At 46.8% G+C, this 20,765-nt stretch overlaps 1 long non-coding RNA gene across 2 annotated transcripts in view; it reads left to right on the forward strand.

The window, feature by feature from the left end:
* The window catches only part of LOC144768269 (uncharacterized), a 91,538-nt gene extending 76,384 nt beyond the window's left edge, over positions 1-15,154 (forward strand). Inside the window, exons 3-5 of one of the 2 annotated variants that reach the window (XR_013598525.1) lie at positions 5,138-5,243; positions 6,869-6,940; positions 14,511-14,540. This is a non-coding gene — a long non-coding RNA (uncharacterized LOC144768269). Of the gene's footprint in view, positions 1-5,137; positions 5,244-6,868; positions 6,941-14,510 lie in introns of both variants that reach the window. The other variant, XR_013598530.1, reaches the window with a different exon arrangement.
* The last annotated feature ends 5,611 nt before the right edge of the window (positions 15,155-20,765 follow it).

Genomic DNA, 20,765 nt, shown 5'->3' on the forward strand with positions numbered 1-20,765 from the left:
TAAAGCAAATAGAAACTGCAGAAAAAATACGAGAAATTAATCATATTAATTTAGAGAAAGCTCTCTCTGTAGTGAACAATGGGTTAACGACTCTGTCCTCCAGAATCTATCCTTTGGACAGTATTGTATCTTCTGCAATCGACATAATAGAACAGGATTTGCTAATGTTACAACATGGCCTGTTCCAATTACGTTCTATAATGCTGTTAGGCTGGACGTTGCAAAATCTACGTTCAGGCTACGTGCCATGGCATTTAACAACACCACGTCATTGTGTACTGTCTTTAACCTTACAGATAAACAAATCTCTTTGGCACAAAGAGGAGCAGACTATATGGTGCTGAGCATGGAAAAACTGGAAAGATTACTATTAACGGTTTCTGAGAAGCCTGTCGTGGAATGGATAATACATGGCACCATCATGATACCAATAACAATTTTCACATTTCAGTAAATTCTACAGCATATACCAGCAGGCCTGTATGAAAGGTTGGGTAACGGATACATTAAGTCAACCTGGAATTTGCTGTATACTCACAGTTGTTGGAGTGGGGAGAAGAAGTATTTATTAGTACAAAAAACTGTAAAAACTCACTAAGCGGTACACTTTTATGTGAAGGTATTAATTTACATGGAGCCTGCGAAGGTTCTTTAAATAACCTTTCTTGCCACTTGCACGGTACTTCAGCAGCGGTATTAGGCCCGATTTTCAGGCAGCTTTCCAATGGCAGCTACGGTATGCTCAATGATCACAGCTGTTGTGGCATGATGCCAGGAAAACCCTATCTAGTTAATGTTTCGGCCAGGGTATACCAAAACAGTATATTTATTCTACTATGGGATGGTCTCGACTTTTTTCTGTAAACACAGAGCCATTTCATGAATGTCATTTCATGTTTCATTCAGATAGCATTTCTAATATCAAATGAATGTTCTTTGATTGATAACTATTTCTTTTAAAATGCGTACAGTACAAATGCTCAGTTTTTTATGTATACAACACTTTTCGAATGCATTTTTTGTATTTCTGGTGGGATTTTAAACACATGCTTTAAGTTATGTTTTAGATGCTTACTAATGTAGTAATGTTAGATATAATACGTGGAATGGGTGTTGTGGATCATTTTAGGACCCTAGTGTAATTTTTCCGATTCATGCCGATATATAGATATAATTCACCCTATCCTAATATAGGCATAGAAATCATAACCATATTTAGACTTGGCCTATGCAGTCCAAATACGGCATGGCTACTTCCACCCGCCTTCAGCAGTCAGGGACTTACCCCTGCTTGAACATTGATTTATCCAAGAACTCATGGAGTTTTCAGAGAATTAAGTCTCTAATGACGTTATTATGTCCAACCTCAAACTCGGCACCTTCAAGGTATAAAAATGCCCACACTTGCCTAGGCAAAGGAGCAGATCGACTATCTACTTGCCCGACGCCCAGCTGCAGCAAGTGCCGAAGGAAGCCAACCCTTCAGCTGACGCACTGAGAGACGCTGTCCTTTCTCCGGCCGAGAAATCCAGCTCCAGTGTTTCCAGGCTATCTTGCGGGTTGCTGGGAAATCGAGTCCTGAGAGAGAGGTACCAGACCTCCATCATTCGAAAACCAAGGTACGGAGCTGATTAGACCCGTAGAGAATTCTTGGATTCGATTCTTGGCAAAGAATACTAAACTTAAGCTACACCTCACTTACTTCTTCCATTGTACGAGACCTAGATTAGGTACACCGGGGTAGGCGTATTTTAGAAGTACCAGTTGAGTACATTATTTATTAATGTATGTATTTTTATCCATTTTATGGCTTAGAAACCATATCATGCTTTTACAGTATTATTTTATAATACTCTTCGTACTATACGCCCTGTACTTTGCAACCAGTATTACGATTGCAGCAGTTAATTTCTTCTGCATGAGAAAGAAGACTGTTCAATAAATACTTTTATTGAAAACGCCCGTCTCTCTATTTCTCTGCACCTCTGGTGAAACGAAGCATGCACGATTGACTGAGTGAAATAACAAACTATTGTTTCCACGACTCTGAAGATACGTTTTATCTTGGGGAAACAAAGTTGTCATGTTTATGCGGTTGTCAGAAACTAATCCCTTCTTGTGCATTCGAGAAAATTTCTTGTGACCTCTGAGTTAGCTGGCACACACAATTAAGTTTAGTATATCCAGTAGAGACCTAGTCGACCTCAGTCCTACGTCTAAACTACAGGATATACTATTCCAATGCGCAGAGCCTATTGGGAATATAGGAACTACACTACAGACTGTCCATGAGATGTAGAGGGGGTGAGGCCTGTCCAGGGGTGCAGAGGAGGTGAGGACTGTCCAGCGGTGCAGAGGAGGTATGGCCTGTCCAGCGGTGCAGAGGAGGTAAGGCCTGTTCTGTCCAGGGGGGTGCAGCCGAGGTGAGACCTGTCCAGGTGGTACAGAGGAGGTGAGACTTGTGGAGAGGGGGTGAGGGGCAGAGGAGGTGAAACCTGTGGAGAGGGGTAGGGGAAGAGGAGGTGAGACCTGTCCTTTCGGGGGTGATGTTAGTAGAGGGGAAGCCTGTCCAGGAGGAGGCACAAAGAAGGTGAGGCCTGTCCAGCAGGTGCAGAGGAGCTGAGCACTGTCCATGGGATGTAGAGGGGGTGAGGCCTGTTTGGAATGTAGTGCAGAGGAAGCGAGGCCTGTCCAGGGGTGCAGAGGAGGAAAGGCCTGTCCAGGGGTACAGAGGAGGTGAGGCCTGTGCAGGGGTGCAGAGGAGGTGAGGCCTGTCTAGGGGTGCAGAGGAGGAGAGGCATGTCCAGGGTTGCAGAGGAGGAGAGGCCTGTCCAGGGGGCTCAGATGAGGTGAGTGAGGGCTGTCCAGGGGTGCAGAGGGGGAGAGGCCTGTCCAGGGGTGCAGAGGAGGAGAGGCCTGTCCAGGGGGCTCAGATGAGGTGAGTGAGGGCTGTCCAGGGGTGCTGAGGAGGTGAGGCCTGTCCAGGGGTGCAGAGGAGGAGAGGACTGTCCATGTGATGTAGAGGGGGTGAGGCCTATTTGGAGGGCGGTGCAGAGGAGGCAAGACCTGTCGGGGGGATGCAGAGGAAGCGAGGCCTGTCGAGGGGGCTCAGAGGAGGTGAGTGAGGCCTGTCCAGGAGGATGTAGAGGAGGTGAGGCCTGTCCTGTTCTTGGGTGGTTCAAAGAAGGTGGGGCCTCTCCAGGAGGGATGCAGTGGAGATGAGGCCTGTTCGTCCAGGTGGGGTGGTCGAGAGCTGAGTTTAAGTTTGTTAATTGTTGTCCCAAGAGATTTGTGGAATGAGTGTAAGTTGCTTGTAAACTTGCCAATTGAAGAGCCACAGAGTGAAGCGCCTCAAAATATTTTATTAGATTACAAGAGATTAATGCAGATCTACAGACAATATTGCAATGTCGAAGACCGGGTAAAAGAGGGTGCATCTTTTAGCGTTGCATTCCGAGGTAGTGCATATAACCAGCAAAATGTGAGGGGCTGCAGACTAACATTCTGGATGAGATTTTGTTGTAACCAAAGTTCTGTAGTTACAATTTTATTACTAAGCAGAAGATCAAAAACAAAATAATGATGGCTCAGACAAAATGTTTCCAAACAGGTGACGAAATTGGTTCTCATGGATTGTATTCTCGTTTTGATTCCGGGTTTGTTGCTGGTGTGAATTTGGATATGCACGGCGTTGGTGTGTAGAGTAATGACGTTCAGTATGTGCAAGGAGGAAATGTTGTTCTTCTGGGTCAGGGCCAGACTGGGAACCCAAACCAGGCCTGACAATTTTGGCGGCCCAGATCCCTGCCTCTTTTCTTGCCGGGGTGCGATATAGCAGCACCACAGCAAAACCCCCCCCAGGTAACAAATACGTTTCCCAGCACTGAACCATCGTCCGCCACTCTTCCAGCCTCCCGGGTAAACACTGAAGCCCGTTGCGGCCAGTCCGGCCCTGCTTAGGGTATAGGTTTTACTGACAGTGGCAATTTAAATACCTCAAACACTAATGTGCAGAATAAGAGATGCTCCTTGCGATGTTTGCTGGAACCTGGGAAACTGGAACATGAATCAGATGGCACAGAATGGGATGTCACAGCCAATGGTCCCAGCCCAAATGGCCTCTGTGCCGAGCATGCAGAATCAAAGGCAGATATATTGGAACATGCCTTCAGTCCCGATGGTCCCACAGCCCAGTGCAGAATAGAACGCCAAATTCTCAACAAATTTAAGACTTCAACAAAATCCTTTTTTGATTAATAATTATTTTCCACAACTTGCATCTACACTAGGAGTTTCTACTGGAGTGAATCAGACACAATGGCGGTGCCTGAGACGGGAGAAGGATTGCATGCTTGGTGCAGTCCTAGAGGTCACCCTGAGTGGCACTTTTGTAGAAGAAGTGAATGGGAATCCAGTATCTCTTTTAATCAATAAATGTGCTAACTGTTCCACATTTTCACTTTGTTGCAGACTGGGCACAAGCTATTTTTATATCCTTAGTTGTAGTTTTGTTGTGTGCCACGGAGGTATCACCTGGTCGGTCAAGAGGTGTGGCGTATGAATCAATAATAGCGTTCCCTAACAGTAGGGAACGGCCCTCTGGGCACAACGTAAAGTATCAAATTGACTTTCTAATGGTGATCCAAAGTTCAAACTTCCACAGTCAGACTGACGGCAGCTCCCAACCCACCCCTCTTGGGAAATGAGTACAAGTTGTAGGCATTTCTAATAACCAACTAATAAGCTGTCAGCAAATGTTCCCATGCAAATTGGGTCAATGATGAATGGCCACAAACTTTAACTGTGATTAAGAGCCAGTTATTATGTTAGGGATTAACCTTGTAAAATGACTTGTGGCTTTTAGGGGAAGAGTCACAATTCATTATTCATTTTGTAGGCCTGGCTTATTAAATTACATTTTGTTGTGCTATGTTTTCATGAATATTCATTGATTGCTGTAATTTTTACCACATCATGAACCATGTTAATAATGTGTTCTCTCTGTCTAAAAACGTATAAAATGTATTGTTTTGGGATATTTGCTGGAATTGTTTTATTTTACACTTTTCCTGAAGTCAGACTACATGTTAATGTTAATGTTATTTGAACTTCTAAAGCGCAACATTCATCCTAATAGGATATCACGGCGCTAAGATTGTAACAGTGTGCGGTGAGCAAATACCTGAGACTGGAAAATGTAGTCTGTTTCGGGAAACAACACAGTTTTCAATTTTTTCCTAAAGGTAAGGTAGCAATCCGTGAGCCTTAGATCTATTGGCAGATCATTCCAGATGTTAGCGGCTAAGTGTGAAAAAGCACGCCCGCCCATTCTGGCTCTCTTTATTCGAGTGGTAGCAGCTTTTGCTGTAAATTGTGAACGAAGGTTCCGATGTCAGTCCTCTTACTGATTTTGTACTTAAGAACTTTTCCTTGATTTTTAACTAGGCAGATTCTATGTCAGTTTGCTATTTGATAATATAGAAAAACGTTTTCTTATTTCTTAGCACACATTTGTTGTGGTGGTCTGTCAATTGACTTTACAGCTAGAGTTATTTCTGATTCTGGCTTTTGATATACTTTAGAGGTTACCTTTATGTGATTCTCCTGCAAATATTATGATAATTATTTCTCTGACTGAGTAACCATGTTTATGACTTCAGTAATTATTTGAAACCTTTAATATAGCTTTGAAGCTTGTTGTAGCTCCAAAGGCAAGGGCCTTTACCAAGGGAGCGGTCCTTTATTGGGCAGTATTGCCAGCGACGGCTGACTATAAGGTCATTACACTGTTTGCCCCATGAGGGCAGAATGTGTTAATTAATAAAATAACGGGTCCCAGAGACCGAGGAGGTTGAAAAAACCTCCGGTACTCAGAAACCTTTGTTTCACAGCTGTTGCTGTGAATGTTAAACAGTTAACAGCCGCATGCAGGACCACAGTGGTTAATTGTTGAACATTCACAGCAATGGCTAAACAGCTTTTCATCATTCAGGTGAGCCGGGGAGATGCAGTAGATGAGCAGAACCCCCCCTCCTTCTGAGACGCCAGTGACACTGCGAGCTACGGGAGGAGGAAGGGGGGAGGCTCCTGTGTGCCTCGCTATAGGCTCTATCTTCTGCCTTCTCTTGCCTAATCCATAATTTTCGGAGAGGCAGAGTCTGTGTATTAGGACATTGTAATGTTGAGAGCAGCGGGCCTATATCAGGTTTTAGAGGCTGCTGTGCTCCGTTGTCTTCAATGGACCTCGACATTCCAATGTTCCAAGCTTTGTCTCGTAAAGGATTTATTCCAAAGTCTAGTTGGGTCGCCGTCCTATAGGGCTCACAAGACACTGACCCTCCACATCATCCCTTTAGATAATTTATAAATTGAAAGCACCAACACACTGATGCCTTGTTGCTTCCATTGCTCAGCATTTGAACTCTGCATCAGCTTGAGCTTGAATTGTAGTTGCTCAGAGAACATGGTTTCTATAAATATATAGATTGATTAAGTCTCGTTGAATTATCTATGAACGGTGGGCAGAATTATGTACAAGGACTTTAACATGCCTTTTGTGAACCAGATTGTTTTGATTTGCAAGTTTCATGGTCTGTAAATGGAAAGATGGGGGTTATGAAGATGTGGACTGCATTGTTAGGGTTTGTTCTCTGAGACTGTGGGTGCACTCTATATTCACAGAGACCTTTTCCAGCAGAGTATCATGGTTCTTGAACCAAAAAAAGTATTTATTCATAACAAGAGTTGCTTGGCAATGGCCTCCAGAGAACGAGAGATTCTTTTGTTTTGGAAGTTCAGGACGGTTATTTGGAAGATGGGATGAAGTATGATCGTCTGAAGCAAAACTATCTCTTTACTTCCTTTCAAGGTATTCTGGGATGACCAAGTAGTGCAGCGTGACTGCCACCCTTGGAGGAACAAAATACAATATAACTTTCGGGTAAGGATTCCCATAACTCTAAGTTTCCTTTTCCCCTGTTTCTTCTTTCTCTATTCCCTTTCTTGATCTCTGTTTTGTTTTTGTCTCTTCAGCTTTAACATTTGACTCCCTCTGTACACTATTCCTGTTGTTATCAAACTTCTGATAATCACCTGATGGAGCCACATTCCTCCGGGAACATGTTGGGAGTGTAGTGCAGGTCCAGTTCCTTTTTAGGTCAGTTTTGCCCAGCAGTTCCTTAACTATTATCATCATCTCATCTTTATCTTTATTTCGACGAGAAAAATGTCATAAAAGTACAGAATATAAAATTGATCATCAAACATTACAAAGATTTTAAGATACACAGGTACAAAAACTATACAATTCAATTTGATACAACCGTTTATATAAAATCGAAGGCCAATCAGCCCGGATCACCTCGGGTCGCCGCACCCCCTGCCACCTCGACAGTTACATAATTACATTTCATCTCAAGTTACCAAATATTTTCTTCTAATATTCCACATAGCGGCCAGAAATTTCCTGACCGCGAACAGTTGTTGGCGATATATCAGATTTTAATATTCGGTAAGAGTGAAAACACTGCCTGATGCCCAGGTTTTTACAGATGGGAATAATCCACTTCTTCCTACAAGCCTTGTAGGAGGGGCAAAAGAAGACCGTGTGTAAGTCTGTCTCTATTTCGGCCCCACACGCAGGACAATTCCTGGGGGCATTGGGGTGCCAACGTGAGGTTAAAGCTCTTAATGGTAGTGTATCATATCTCCATTGGAGGTATAGCTTCCTGTGGCCATTAGGGCTGATGATGTCAAAAGCAGTCTCTAGTTTATAATAGTCTTTCAGAACAAGGAATGATCTCGTGATTGTTCCAATTTGGGCATTTGATAAAGAAGCCAACAAATTTTGATCGTAGTACAGACTAACTAACTCCCTTCGAGATATGCCCCTACATGCTTCTTCAGGATTAGACCATAATGAGGAGCAACCCAGCCTGTCAAATTCCTGCCTGATATATTTCAGCCAGGAAAGATTCCAGACATTGGGGGCTTTCAAGAGTTCTACGAGCTCACGCCTATAGCTGACAAGTTCCGGAGTAGCCCACAGACGCCTCCAGAAAGTAAGGGGCTTAAGACCTAGTTCTTCCTTAATTGATCTGAGTCCCAGGTCCATCCTAAGGGGGAGTAGGGGGTACTGGGAGGCAGGGATACCAACTGCCTAAGAAACTTGTTTTCCACAGTGGTGATCGCTGGGTGACAACTGTGAACCCACAATTCCCCTCCGTAGATCACTGCTCCCCGTGCCTGCATTTTAAAAATTTCAAGTGGGGGAGAAATGGGTTTTGATGTAGTTTGTTTTAGGAGTTTACGGATCCCCCCTGCTTTTTGCGCAAATTTTAATTGAGTTTTAGTCTGATGTTGTGCCCAAGTCATATACTCATTGAGAGTTAGTCCCAGATATTCGAAAGGTTGCACTCTCTCTAAACAAACATCATCTATAGCAGGACTAGGGCGGAATGATTTCGGTGGATTAAAAATCATAAACTTCGTTTTGGAGGTGTTTATTTCCAATCCCCAGTCGTGACAAAATGGGACAAAAGCATCCAAGACTCGCTGTATACCCATTGGTGTCTTAGCCAGCAACAGGGTATCATCTGCGAACATAATCGCCGATATCCCTGTGCCTGCGAGCCTTGGAGCGTCTCTATTTGGGACCTTATTCAGGTGGGTCAACACTCAGTTGACATAGAGGCAAAACAGGGTTGGCGCCAAAACGCAACCCTGCCTTACCCCCCTGCCAACGGAGAAGCTAGATGACAAATTGCCTTGTTTCCCACACCTGACCCTAGCAAAATTCTGTGAATGGAGACGTATTAGAATATCTAAAAGGGAAGATGGAATACCTAGATCCCTCAATACACTCCAAAGTTTCCCCCGTGGGACCAAATCAAAGGCCGCACGGAGGTCAACAAAAACAGTATAAAGGGAACCGCCCTGGAGTTTGACCGTTTTCCAGAAAAGCATGTTTAACCTGAAAATCTGGTCGGTGGTGGATACATTCCTTCTAAAACCTGCTTGGTAATCACTCAGAATTTCTGAGTCGTCTTCCCAATCTAGAATACGATCCAGAATCAGCCTAGTAAACAGTTTCTGGGATACGTCTATCAGGCTGATTGGCCTATAGTTGGCTGGGAGGAGAGGCGACCCCTTCTTGAAGATAGGGACCACCTCGGCTCCCAGCCAAGTATTTGGGGGAGCCATCCCCCCAAGAACAGCATTAAAAAGTATTAAGAGATAAGGGGCCCAGATGTCTGGTTCCTGTTTATAAAGGTCACCGGGGACCTTATCCAGACCTGGGGCTTTTCCCACTGAAAGCATGGCTATTACCGCTCGGACCTCAGATAAGGTGAACCTTAACTCCGGTGGATCAGAAACTGAGGTTGTTACTACATCTGGTACGAAGGGAATGGTGCTAGGCGAATCCTCCTTATAGAGTCCAGCGAAGTGTTCTTCCCATACCTCCGCGGCAATGTTACGAGCTACTGCCTGCTCTGGCTCAAGTGAGCCAGTGCTCACAATTTGCTAGAACTTGCGTGCATCTTTAACCGCAAGTGCCGACATCAAATTTGCCCATCTCTCGTTCTCCCATTCGATCTTAGCATGGGATATGAGGTTCCGATACACTTGCCTCCTGGCTTTAACGAGGACCCTATTGTTATTCTGCTTGAGTGCTGCTAGCAACTCACTTTTCGCCTGCCTACAGGCCTTATTGTATCAAGTTGGTTTCCTTAGAGCCCGACCAGAGCTTGAGCTTATGGGATTTAAGATTTCAGTGAGGGTGGTTATTAATACATTATGGAGCTCTTGCAACTTTTCGTGAGAATAGTTCGCTGAGTGGTGTTCAATCAGAGCGGCTACATCCTCTAGTACTGGAATTACCTGGGTATACAGTTTAGCTAACCCGTTTGATTTTTTGGTCAACTTATCCAATCTTACCCTGCGTCTACTGCTTGTCAGGGTAGACATGTTAGATATGGCAAGTTGCGATATTTTGGTGTCCTTAGCGGGACCAGGAATTTTAAAATCTAGAATTAACGGGTTATGATCACTCTCCCCTCTCTGTGTGACCCTAAAGTCTAATATTCTGTTCCAAGCCCTGCACTCCACAAAGATATAGTCAAGGCGTGACCTCCTCCCCGACTTATAAAAAGTAAAGGCAGGTGGGTTATCAGACTTTGTGCGCCCATTGCAAGCCCTAATCGAGTGGGTCATCGTCAAGGATGTAATTTGTACAGCTAGAGGAGTCCATGCTCTTGCTGGAGGGCCTGCCACTTCTGGAATTTTCCATACGTCATCCTCCTCCTGGTTAACACCATCTAACAGCCCTTCCAATGGTTCAAATTGGGAATTAAAATCGCCCCCCACCACAAACGTGGCACCCTCCGGAATATTGGTTAGGAAAGAGGATAGTTCTTCAATAGTTTCAGACACAGATGTGACACTCACTGGTCTTGAATAAATGTTAATCACAGCCAGTCTGAAACCATTCGGCCACTCTAAAATTACACACTGGACATCGTCGCAGGCTGTTTCAGTAATTTTTACATTACATCCCAGGTGAGTTGCTACCCAAATCGTTAGGCCCCCAGAAGGACGACCTTTCCCCGCCCATTTTGCAGCAATTGAAAATGAAGCAAAACCTAAACGATGTTGATCCTCCCTAGCCCATGTTTCCTGGAATAAGCATATGTCATTCTGGTCTATGTATGACCCCCAATCCGGGCAAGCCAGTTTATTGCATAGGCCCGCTATATTCCAGGAGATAATTTTTAGTGCAAGGGAGGTGGGGGCAGTATCAGGGGAGTGTGGAGTGGGATCTAGAATGGAAGTGCTTGCCTGGTCATTAGAAGAATAGTGATAGAAAGAGTTTCCACCAACAACCGTGCCTGTCAGTGTACCAGACTCAGCTATAATGGGCACCACCTCATCATTGCCTCCACTACATTTTACCAACTGCAGTTAATCTAGCTCCTCAAGACAACTGTACCTATTAGGATGGATGTAATTGCTCTGCATAGGCATATTGTGCCAAGCTGGCCTGTACCTTGTGCCATCAATCGCAAATCCCACCCTTGTCCAACCATCATTCAGCCTACGGTTCGAGTTGTAATTTCTTGCAGGGTAGAAGAAGGAGAGTGGTAACAGTTGGATGGTGGTATCTCTGGTATTACCCAGCCAGTTAGTAATATGAGAAACAATCTGCGAGTCCCTGAAGGTAACCAGAATACAGTCGCCCTTGATTTTCTTGGTTGTGTGTCCCACCCAGGGAACCCGCCTAACCATTAATATTTTACTTCTAATATGTGGTGGCAGGGGCCTGTGGACATTCAACCAACCAATCACTTTGTTTTTCAGGGAGTCAAATGGTTCCAGTGCAGAAGTTGAGAGCTCCGGAACTCCAGCCAAAATTACTGTGTGTTCTGCCGCCTCTGGGGCAGATTAATAATATGTGGCCGAGTTAGACTGGGAAGATTCTTGGCGGAGCTTTCGCCAGAACTAGGTGGAGTTTTTCCTTGTAACATAGGGATCGTTGGTACAGGCAATTTTGATTTCCGTACTTGAGGGACAGGGACGAGTTGTCTTTGGGGGCAACGGGGGGGGCAGTGCTTAAGGGGCTGGCTGTGGGTGCATTTGTTAGCCTTGGTTTGGTGATATTTGTAGTTACAGTAGTGACTGGGTTAGAGAAGGAAAAGCTACCCCCACTCACTGTGGTTACACCTGAGCAACTACCCAACGTTCTTAAGTCTTCCCTCATGCCCCCTGCCACAGTTTCAATTAAATGCAGTCTAGTGACAATACGATCAAGCCTCTTCACGACAGGATCTAAAAGCTTCTGCAAAAGATTTGAAATAAAAGACATAGACTGGTCCCCCTCACCACCAGCCCCCTCGCCAAAAACAAACATAGAAGCCTGCCCTGACACTGGAAAATCGGAAGGCTGTATTGGCGTGGCAGTTTCATTATCAATTGCAGGGGAAGAATAATCCTGTATATCCCGTCTATCAACAGCAATACTTGAAACTTGGTCCAGTTTCGCCCTTTTTGTACCCTTAGGTTGTCTAGTTCTTTTTCTTTTAGAAACAGCACCTTCTCGGAGACCCCGTTCTTGGGCCAGATTTAGTTCGCTCCCCTCCCTCATTATCAGTGCTGGATCGGCTGATGACAATGCTACAGCATGAGAAACTGATCGGTGGGTATCACGTTGTGAAGATGAGGATGACCTTAGCTGTTGTAGGACAGACTCAATTGTTTGGTCAATACTATCCAGGAGAGAGAAATGGGAAACGTCCAAATACTCCTTTGAGGTAGTATTTACAACTAGTCCTGGGGAAGACCAGCTGGTGCTATCGATGCCATCAGCTAGCTGTCTTTCTAAGGCCGACAATTCATTACTTTCAACGGTATTGGCTCTAATGAGAAAATTGTCCAAAGTACCTGTAGCCATGGTGGACGTAGCCATGGCTTTACTCCTTGTTTCCCTTGATACCTTGGTACCTGGATTCCGGCTTGTCTAGATCCCCACCAGTTTAGAGGTTACAGTCATACAATGTGAATATGCTGCATATATGGACTTAGAGGGGTGGCCCGGTCCGGACTCTCTCGGGCTCTAACAGGCTACAACAGGCCCGCCCTTGGCCCGGGCTTCGCCCGGCACCGACCCGCGCGCGTTCCGCGATGCGCGTCATGGGGCGTGATCTTATAGGCGATGGGCAGGCGGAGTCAGGCGGGAAGAGTCTACAGGTGCGGCTGCTCTGGACGCCGCAAGCACTCCTGGGACTCGCAGTCCCACTCCGTCGTCTGGTGCCCCAAAACCTGCTGCAATGCTGAGTACAGGCAAGGGACCAACTCCACAGGACAAATCAGCGCCTCACTCACTCACAACTCCGAGCGGCGCCCGCGAAGCGGGGGCTGCGAGTCCTGGCAAAGAACACCCGAGGGGCGGAGTCAGGCGGGAAGAGTCTCCAGGTGCGGCTGCTCTGGACGCCGCAAGCACTCCTGGGACTCGCAGTCCCACCCCGTCGTCTGGCGCCCCAAAAGCTGCTGCAATGCTGAGTACAGGCAAGGGACCAACTCCACAGGACAAATCAGCGCCTCACTCACTCACAACTCCGAGCGGCCCCCGCGAGTCGTGGCAAAGAACACCCGAGGTGCGGAGTCAGGCGGGAAGAGTCTCCAGGTGCGGCTGCTCTGGACGCCGCAAGCACTCCTGGGACTCGCAGTCCCACTCCGTCGTCTGGCGCCCCAAAAGCTGCTGCAATGCTGAGTACAGGCAAGGGACCAACTCCACGGGACAAATCAGCACCTCACTCACTCACAACTCTGAGCGGCTCCCGCGAAGCGGGGGCCGCGAGTCGTGGCAAAGAACACCCGAGGGGCGGAGTCAGGCGGGAAGAGTCTCCAGGTGCGGCTGCTCTGGACGCCGCAAGCACTCCTGGGACTCGCACCCACTCCGTCGTCTGGCGCCTCAAAAGCTGCTGCAATGCTGAGTACAGGCAAGGGACCAACTCCACAGGACAAATCAGCGCCTCACTCCCTAACAACTCCGAGCGAGTCACATTTGTCTCCTCCTCTACAGCACGTGATACCATAATCCCTCTGTCTGTCTTTCTGCGTCGTTTCTCTTTGGATCTGACTTCCATCTCTTTACGTCCTCCCATCCTTCCCTTTCTGTCTTGTCTACTACAAGCAAAAGACACAGTACATGTGCGTGGACACACATGCACACAGGGCTTGCTTTAGGGTGGTGTGGCCGGTGGAGCTGCACCTGGTGCTGGCCTTGGGGGCACTGTGTTAAGAAGTAACTTATGGTTTCCTGTGCTGGAACATGTGGTGAGAGTGAAACATTGCCTTTTTTCCCTTTCTTCTGTTTTGTGTTTTCCTTATCTAGACCCTTTTTCGTTTCATTTACGGTTGTGCTGTTTTTTTCTCTTTTTCATGTGTTGCAGTGCCCTGGTCCTGTCGAAGGAGCATGACTTCTGGGCCACAAACTAAGTCCTTATCATCCGCACAATTTGAAATGGTGAATTCCACTGAGCTAACTGGACACAGCGTCAGTCTATGGTGGCATTTAAAGCACTGAGTGCAACAAGGCCAATTTCTTTGTTCCTAGATCACTGGAAAAAGAAATAGATGAACAGTCTAGGTGGGCAGGGGAGTAAATAACATCTGATAATTCATTAAAAGTATTACAAATATCTCATTTGATGCCAGCCTTTGCCACAGAAATTGTAAATTGATAGTGTTGGCTGCTTCTAAGAATCTGTGTCACAATATATGTGCAACTTGTGTTTCCTTCTTAAATATTAATTATGTTTGCTCTCACATCGTTGAGTTCCAGTGATCCGAAGCTCCCGATCTACACAGTGTCCCAGAGCTGTTTCACTACTATCACAAATGCTACTCAACTGATTTCCTAGCAAGTTTTTGTCAATACTTTCTTTGTGCAAAGTATATGGTCATAAATATTTTTTCTTTGTGTTCATTTACAATCTCTGACTCCATTTCGACAGGTGACTGAAGCATGAACAGAAAAAAAGAAGGTTTAAATTTAGAGAAACACAACGAAAAGGATTATTTCAAGGAAAGTTAAAACATTCTCGAGCTCTTGAGAAGAAACACATTCTATGTGCCAGGAATGGTGAGGATGTTGGAGCGGAAGAAACTGGTGAATGTGAAAGTTGTCAAATCCCTAAAGTAAAAGGAGCATAATTGTTTACCAAGTGTCAGTAACTGAGATTGAGGAGAACATTGGCCACAATTGATCCCCCACGCAGTGCACTTGAGAAAACTCAGTGCTGTAAATTCTGTTAAAGGGAAATGCTTTGGAGACCCAAACCCTCCTCAACAGATCAGTATCCGTAGACATGTTGTGATGTGACAGAACCATCAAAAAGACTAATATCCTTGGTTTACAAGCGTAAGCTTTTGTCTCGAGGAAAGAAAAGATTGTTTAAAGAAAGTCATTGTAAATGCTCTTTCTCAGATGTCGTTACACCAAAGATGCTGGATTATCATTTCCAATATAGGAAGATTTTCCCCCACCAACTCTGTCTCTTGGGTTGATCCGAGTGATTTCAAAGTGTCCTGTAACTCCAAAGTCGATCATGTACCTGTCTTAGCAACTGATCAAAAAAGCATATACTGGCACAGAAGTATAAAAGGGGGCAGTGTTACGCTATTGGTAATTCATAAACCACCCAGGCATGCCCTAATCATCTGTCATTACTTGTATGAACAAACATAGCTACCAGGCAAACACTAAAGCCCAAAGACCTTATCGGTGCTTTTAAAACTCCTAAATCAAATGTGATCAAACTAGAATCACTAAATGAGACTAATTAAACTAGAGAAAATTCACCCAGGCATAACTTGGAGAAAATGAATCCATGAGGGGCCTCTTAATCAAAACAAGGGGCTCCTCAGTGAAAGTTAATAAGACAAGTGAGATCGGTGCCTTTAAAGGTAGGAAAATGATCTCCAGGAAAAAACTGTCATTAGTTAAATACATATGTTAAGAAGAGCATCTGAAATGTATTTTAGAAGTTAATGCTGAGTTGTAACATAAACACGTACACAATCAGGAATCAGATTCAGTCTTAAAATGATTTGTATTCAGGAACAAACCCAACTTGGAGAAACAAACAACCCGAATAAGAGCAATGACTGTGAGAACAGCTTTAGTTATCAATCCCACCTCACTAAACATGAGAAAACTAGCACAGGACGAAAACCCTATCAGTGCCCCCAATGCCAGAAACTCTTCAATCACAAATCCAGCCTTACGGTACATGAAAGAACCCACACTGGGCATAAACCTTATCAGTGCTCTGAATGCTGTAAAAGCTTCAGTAGCAAATTCAATCTCACTTTACATGAAAGAATTCACACTGGACAAAAACCTTATCAGTGCTCTGAATGCCAGAAAAGCTTCAGACTGAAAAAGACTCTCACTCACCATGAGAGAACTCACACTGGACAAAAACCTTATCAGTGTTCTGAATGCTGGAAAAGCTTCAGTCAGAAATCCAGCCTTACTGTACATGAAAGAACCCACACTGGACAAAAACCATATCAGTGCTCCACGTGCCAAAAAAGCTTCAGTTTTCGTGGCAGTCTGATTCAACATCAGGTAACTCACACTGGACAAAAACCTTATCAGTGTTCTGAATGCTGGAAAAGCTTCAGTCAGAAATCCAGCCTTACTGTACATGAAAGGGCCCACACTGGGAATAAACTGTATCAGTGCTCTGAATGCTGTAAAAGCTTCAGTAGTAAATCAGCTCTCTCTCAACACGAGAGAGCTCATACTGGACAAAAACCTTATCAGTGCTCTGAATGCTGGAAAAGCTTCAGTCAGAAAGGCAACCTTACTGTACATAAAAGGACCCACACTGGGTATAAACCGTATCAGTGTTCTGAATGTCAAAAAAGTTTCTATCAGAAATTCAGTTTAACTCTACATCAGAGAATCCATACTGGGCTCAAACCGTATCAGTGCTCTGAATGCCAGAAAAGCTTCAGTCGTAAAACAACTCTCACTCAACATGAGAGAACTCACACTGGGCAGAAACCGTATCAGTGCTCTGTATGCTGGAAAAGCTTCAATCGGAAATCCAACCTTATTGTACATGAAAGGACCCACACTGGGCACAAACCGTATCAGTGCTCTGAGTGCCAAAACAACTTCAGGCATAGATCTGGTTTAATTGCTCATGAAAGAACCCACACTGGACAAAAAACGTATCAATCAATCAACCACTCAGACACATTTGTAGAGTGCGCTACTCACCCGTGAGGGTCTCAAGGCGCTGAAGGGAGGAAGGGGGCACCGCTACTGCTCGAATAACCAGGTCTTGAGGTGTTTCCTGAAGGTGAGATGGTCCTGGGTCAGTCGTAGGTGTGTGGGGGGTGAGTTCCATGTCTTCGCTGCCAGGTAGCAGAACGATCTTCTTCCGGTGGTGGTTCTGCGAATCTGTGGGACGGTGGCGAGTGTGAGGCTGGTGGAGCGGAACTGGCGGTTGGGGTTGTAGAACGAGAGGCGGTTGTTGAGGTATTCGGGCCCCATGTCGTGGAGTGCTTTGTGTGCGTGGGTGAGGAGCCTGAACGTGATCCTTTTGCTGACAGGGAGCCAGTGCAGGTCTCTCAGGTGGGCGGATATGTGGCTGTGGCGAGGGATGTCACGGATGAGTCGTGCGGAGGCTGTGGTTCCTGCGTATAGGGCGTTCCCGTAGTCCAGTCGGCTGGTGACAAGGGCCTGGGTGACCATCTTTCTGGTTTCGGTAGGGATCCACCGGAAGATCTTTCGAAGCATGCGCAGGGTGTTGAAACATGAGGACGAGACTGCGTTGACTTGCTTGGTCATCGTGAGGGAGGAGTCAAGGATGAATCCCAGGTTGCGTGCGTGGTCTGTGGGCGTCGGTGCGGTGCCCAGCGTCGTGGGCCACCAGGAGTTGTCCCAGGCGGATGGGGATTGTTCGAGGATGGGGACCTCCGTCTTGTCCGAGTTGAGCTGCAGACGGCTGTGCTTCATCCATTCTGCTACATCTTTCATTCCAAAAAACACAGGTGATGGACAGAATGTAGAACAATGTCATACATTCACCCCAGTACAAGGATCTGGGCCTAAATCCATCGTTTTTTTGCACTCCACACCACCCTGGGTTAGACACTGGCTATATGCAAATCAGCTCTGACCCTGTGCCTCATGGGAACAGTCCAGTCCGAACTACCAAGCCATGTCTTTCCCAGACCGGAATCAAGCATCCAAGGACCGGTTTCTGGCTATCAGCCTTCATCAGCCTGGATAGCTTGACTCCAGTGGTGTGGAGAGCCTGGGACTCACGTCTGAGCATACCCAGCCCACTCGGGGTGAAAATTGCAAAAAACACAGGTGATGGACAGAATGTAGAACAATGTCATACATTCACCCCAGTACAAGGATCTGGGCCTAAATCCATCGTTTTTTTGCACTCCACACCACCCTGGGTTAGACACTGGCTATATGCAAATCAGCTCTGACCCTGTGCCTCATGGGAACAGTCCAGTCCGAACTACCAAGCCATGTCTTTCCCAGACCGGAATCAAGCATCCAAGGACCGGTTTCTGGCTATCAGCCTTCATCAGCCTGGATAGCTTGACTCCAGTGGTGTGGAGAGCCTGGGACTCACGTCTGAGCATACCCAGCCCACTCGGGGTGAAAATTGCAAAAAACACAGGTGATGGACAGAATGTAGAACAATGTCATACATTCACCCCAGTACAAGGATCTGGGCCTAAATCCATCGTTTTTTTGCACTCCACACCACCCTGGGTTAGACACTGGCTATATGCAAATCAGCTCTGACCCTGTGCCTCATGGGAACAGTCCAGTCCGAACTACCAAGCCATGTCTTTCCCAGACCGGAACCAAGCATCCAAGGACCGGTTTCTGGCTATCAGCCTTCATCAGCCTGGATAGCTTGACTCCAGTGGTGTGGAGAGCCTGGGACTCACGTCTGAGCATACCCATCCCACTCGGGGTGAAAATTGCAAAAAACACAGGTGATGGACAGAATGTAGAACAATGGATTTAGGCCCAGATCCTTGGTAGTTCGGACTGGACTGTTCCCATGAGGCACAGGGTCAGAGCTGATTTGCATATAGCCAGTGTCTAACCCAGGGTGGTGTGGAGTGCAAAAAAACGATGGATTTAGGCCCAGATCCTTGTACTGGGGTGAATGTATGACATTGTTCTACATTCTGTCCATCAAGTGTGTTTTTTGCCACATCTTTCATTCCGTCCTGGAAGTTGGCTTTGGCGGTGAGAGGGTCTTTGGTGAGGGAGAGTATCAGTTGGGTGTCGTCGGCATGGGAGAAGATGTTGATGTTGTGTTTGCGTGCGATGGTGGCGAGGGGGCTCATGTAGATATTGAAGAGGGTTGGGCTGAGTGACGAGCCCTAGGGTACGCCACAGATGATCTTGGTTGCCTCGGAGCGGAAGGGAGGGTGGCGGACTCTCTGGGTTCTGTCAGAGAGGAACGATGTGATCCAGTCTAGGCCCTTTCCTTGGATCCCAGTGTTGTGGAGGCGGGTTATTAGGGTGCGGTGGCAGACGGTGTCAAAGGCTGCGGAGAGGTCCAGGAGGATGAGAGCGGCTGTCTCTCCGTTGTCCATCAGGGTCCTGATGTCATCGGTGGCTGCGATGAGGGCGGTCTCGGTGCTGTGGTTGGCTCAAAATCCGGACTGAGATGCGTCAAGCGAGTTGTTTTCTTCGAGGAATGCAGTCAGTTGTTTATTGACGGTCTTCTCGATGACTTTAGCCGGGAAGGGGAGGAGAGAGATGGGGCGGAAGTTCTTGAGGTCTTTGGGGTCTGCTGTTGGTTTCTTCAGAAGGGCATTGATTTCTGCGTGTTTCCAGCTTCCAGGGAAGGTGGCTGATGTGAGGGAGCTGTTAATGACATTCCGGAGGTGGGGTGCGATGATGGTGTCCGCTTCGTTGAAGATATGATGAGGGCATGGGTCGGAGGGGGAGCCGGAATGTATGGTGTTCATGATGAGGGTGGTGTCTTCCGTGCTGATGGGGGTCCATGCGCTGAGGTTGGTGATGGGGGTCGTTGGTTTGGTGACTGGAGGTTGAGTCAGGGCTCCGAAGCTGTCGTGTATATCTGCGATCTTGCGGTGGAAGAACGCGGCCAGGGAGTTGCAAAGAACTTGCGACGAAGTGATGTCGTTGTTGCTGGCGCTGGGGTTCGAAAGCTCTTTGACAATGCTGAAGAGTTCCTTGCTGCTGTGGGAGTTGTTGTCCAGCCGCTCTTTGAATGATGTCCTTTTGGTGGTGCGAATCATCTGGTGGTATTCGCGGGTGGCGGTCTTGAAGGCTGTCATGTTTTCTGATGTCCGTTTGTGGCGCCAAGCTTTCTCGAGAGTTCGGCATGATTTCTTTGCGATTTTGAGGGCATCTGTGAACCATGAGGTTTTTCTGCTGCTAGTCTTGCCTGGGAGTGTCTTCAGTGGGGTGAGGTCGTTAGCACTGTTGGTGATCCACTGTGCGAGTTTGTCTGCTGCGTCGTTGGTGTCGGGGGTGTCGGGAGGTGGGTTCTGGCTCAGCGATGTGGTCAGCTGGTCTGTGGTGACTTTGCTCCAGCATCTGCGGGGGATCTGTGGCATGTGGTGGAGGGATGTGGTCTTTTAGAAGGTGAAGTGGATGCAGCTGTGGTCGGTCCAGTGTAGTCTGGCGGAGTGGCTGAAGGCGACGTGGTTGCTGTCGGAGAAGATGAGGTCGAGCGTGTGGCCAGCGAGGTGGGTGGGCGTGTCCACCAGTTGCTTGAGTCCAAGGTTGGCGATGTTGTCATTGTTGTTGTTTTTCTCCAGGTGGAAGTTCAGGTCCCCTAGGAGGATGTACTCTGGTGACGCTAGGGCGTACGGGCTGATGAAGTCGGCGATGGTGTTGCTGAATTGTGTCCGTGGGCCCGGGGGTCTGTAGATGAGTGTCCCTCTGAGGGTGGTCTGGGGGTCGGTGTGGATCTGGAAGTGTAGTGTTCGGCGGTGGTGAATGTGTCTTCGGCGTTGGTCGTGACGTTGATGGTGTTCCTGTAGACGATGGCGATTCCTCCTCCCGTTTTGTTGGCGCGGTCCTTCCGGATGATTTTGTAGCCGTCCGGGATGGCTATGGCGATGTCGGGGGCCCTGAATGCCAGAAAAGTTTCTGTGACAAATCCAGTTTAACTCAACATGAGAGAATCCATACTGGGCTCAAACTGTATCAGTGCTCTGAATGCTGGAAAAGC

Source organism: Lissotriton helveticus, chromosome 1_1 (genome assembly GCF_964261635.1).
Source record: "Lissotriton helveticus chromosome 1_1, aLisHel1.1, whole genome shotgun sequence".
In the NCBI taxonomy this organism is placed as follows: domain Eukaryota; kingdom Metazoa; phylum Chordata; class Amphibia; order Caudata; family Salamandridae; genus Lissotriton; species Lissotriton helveticus.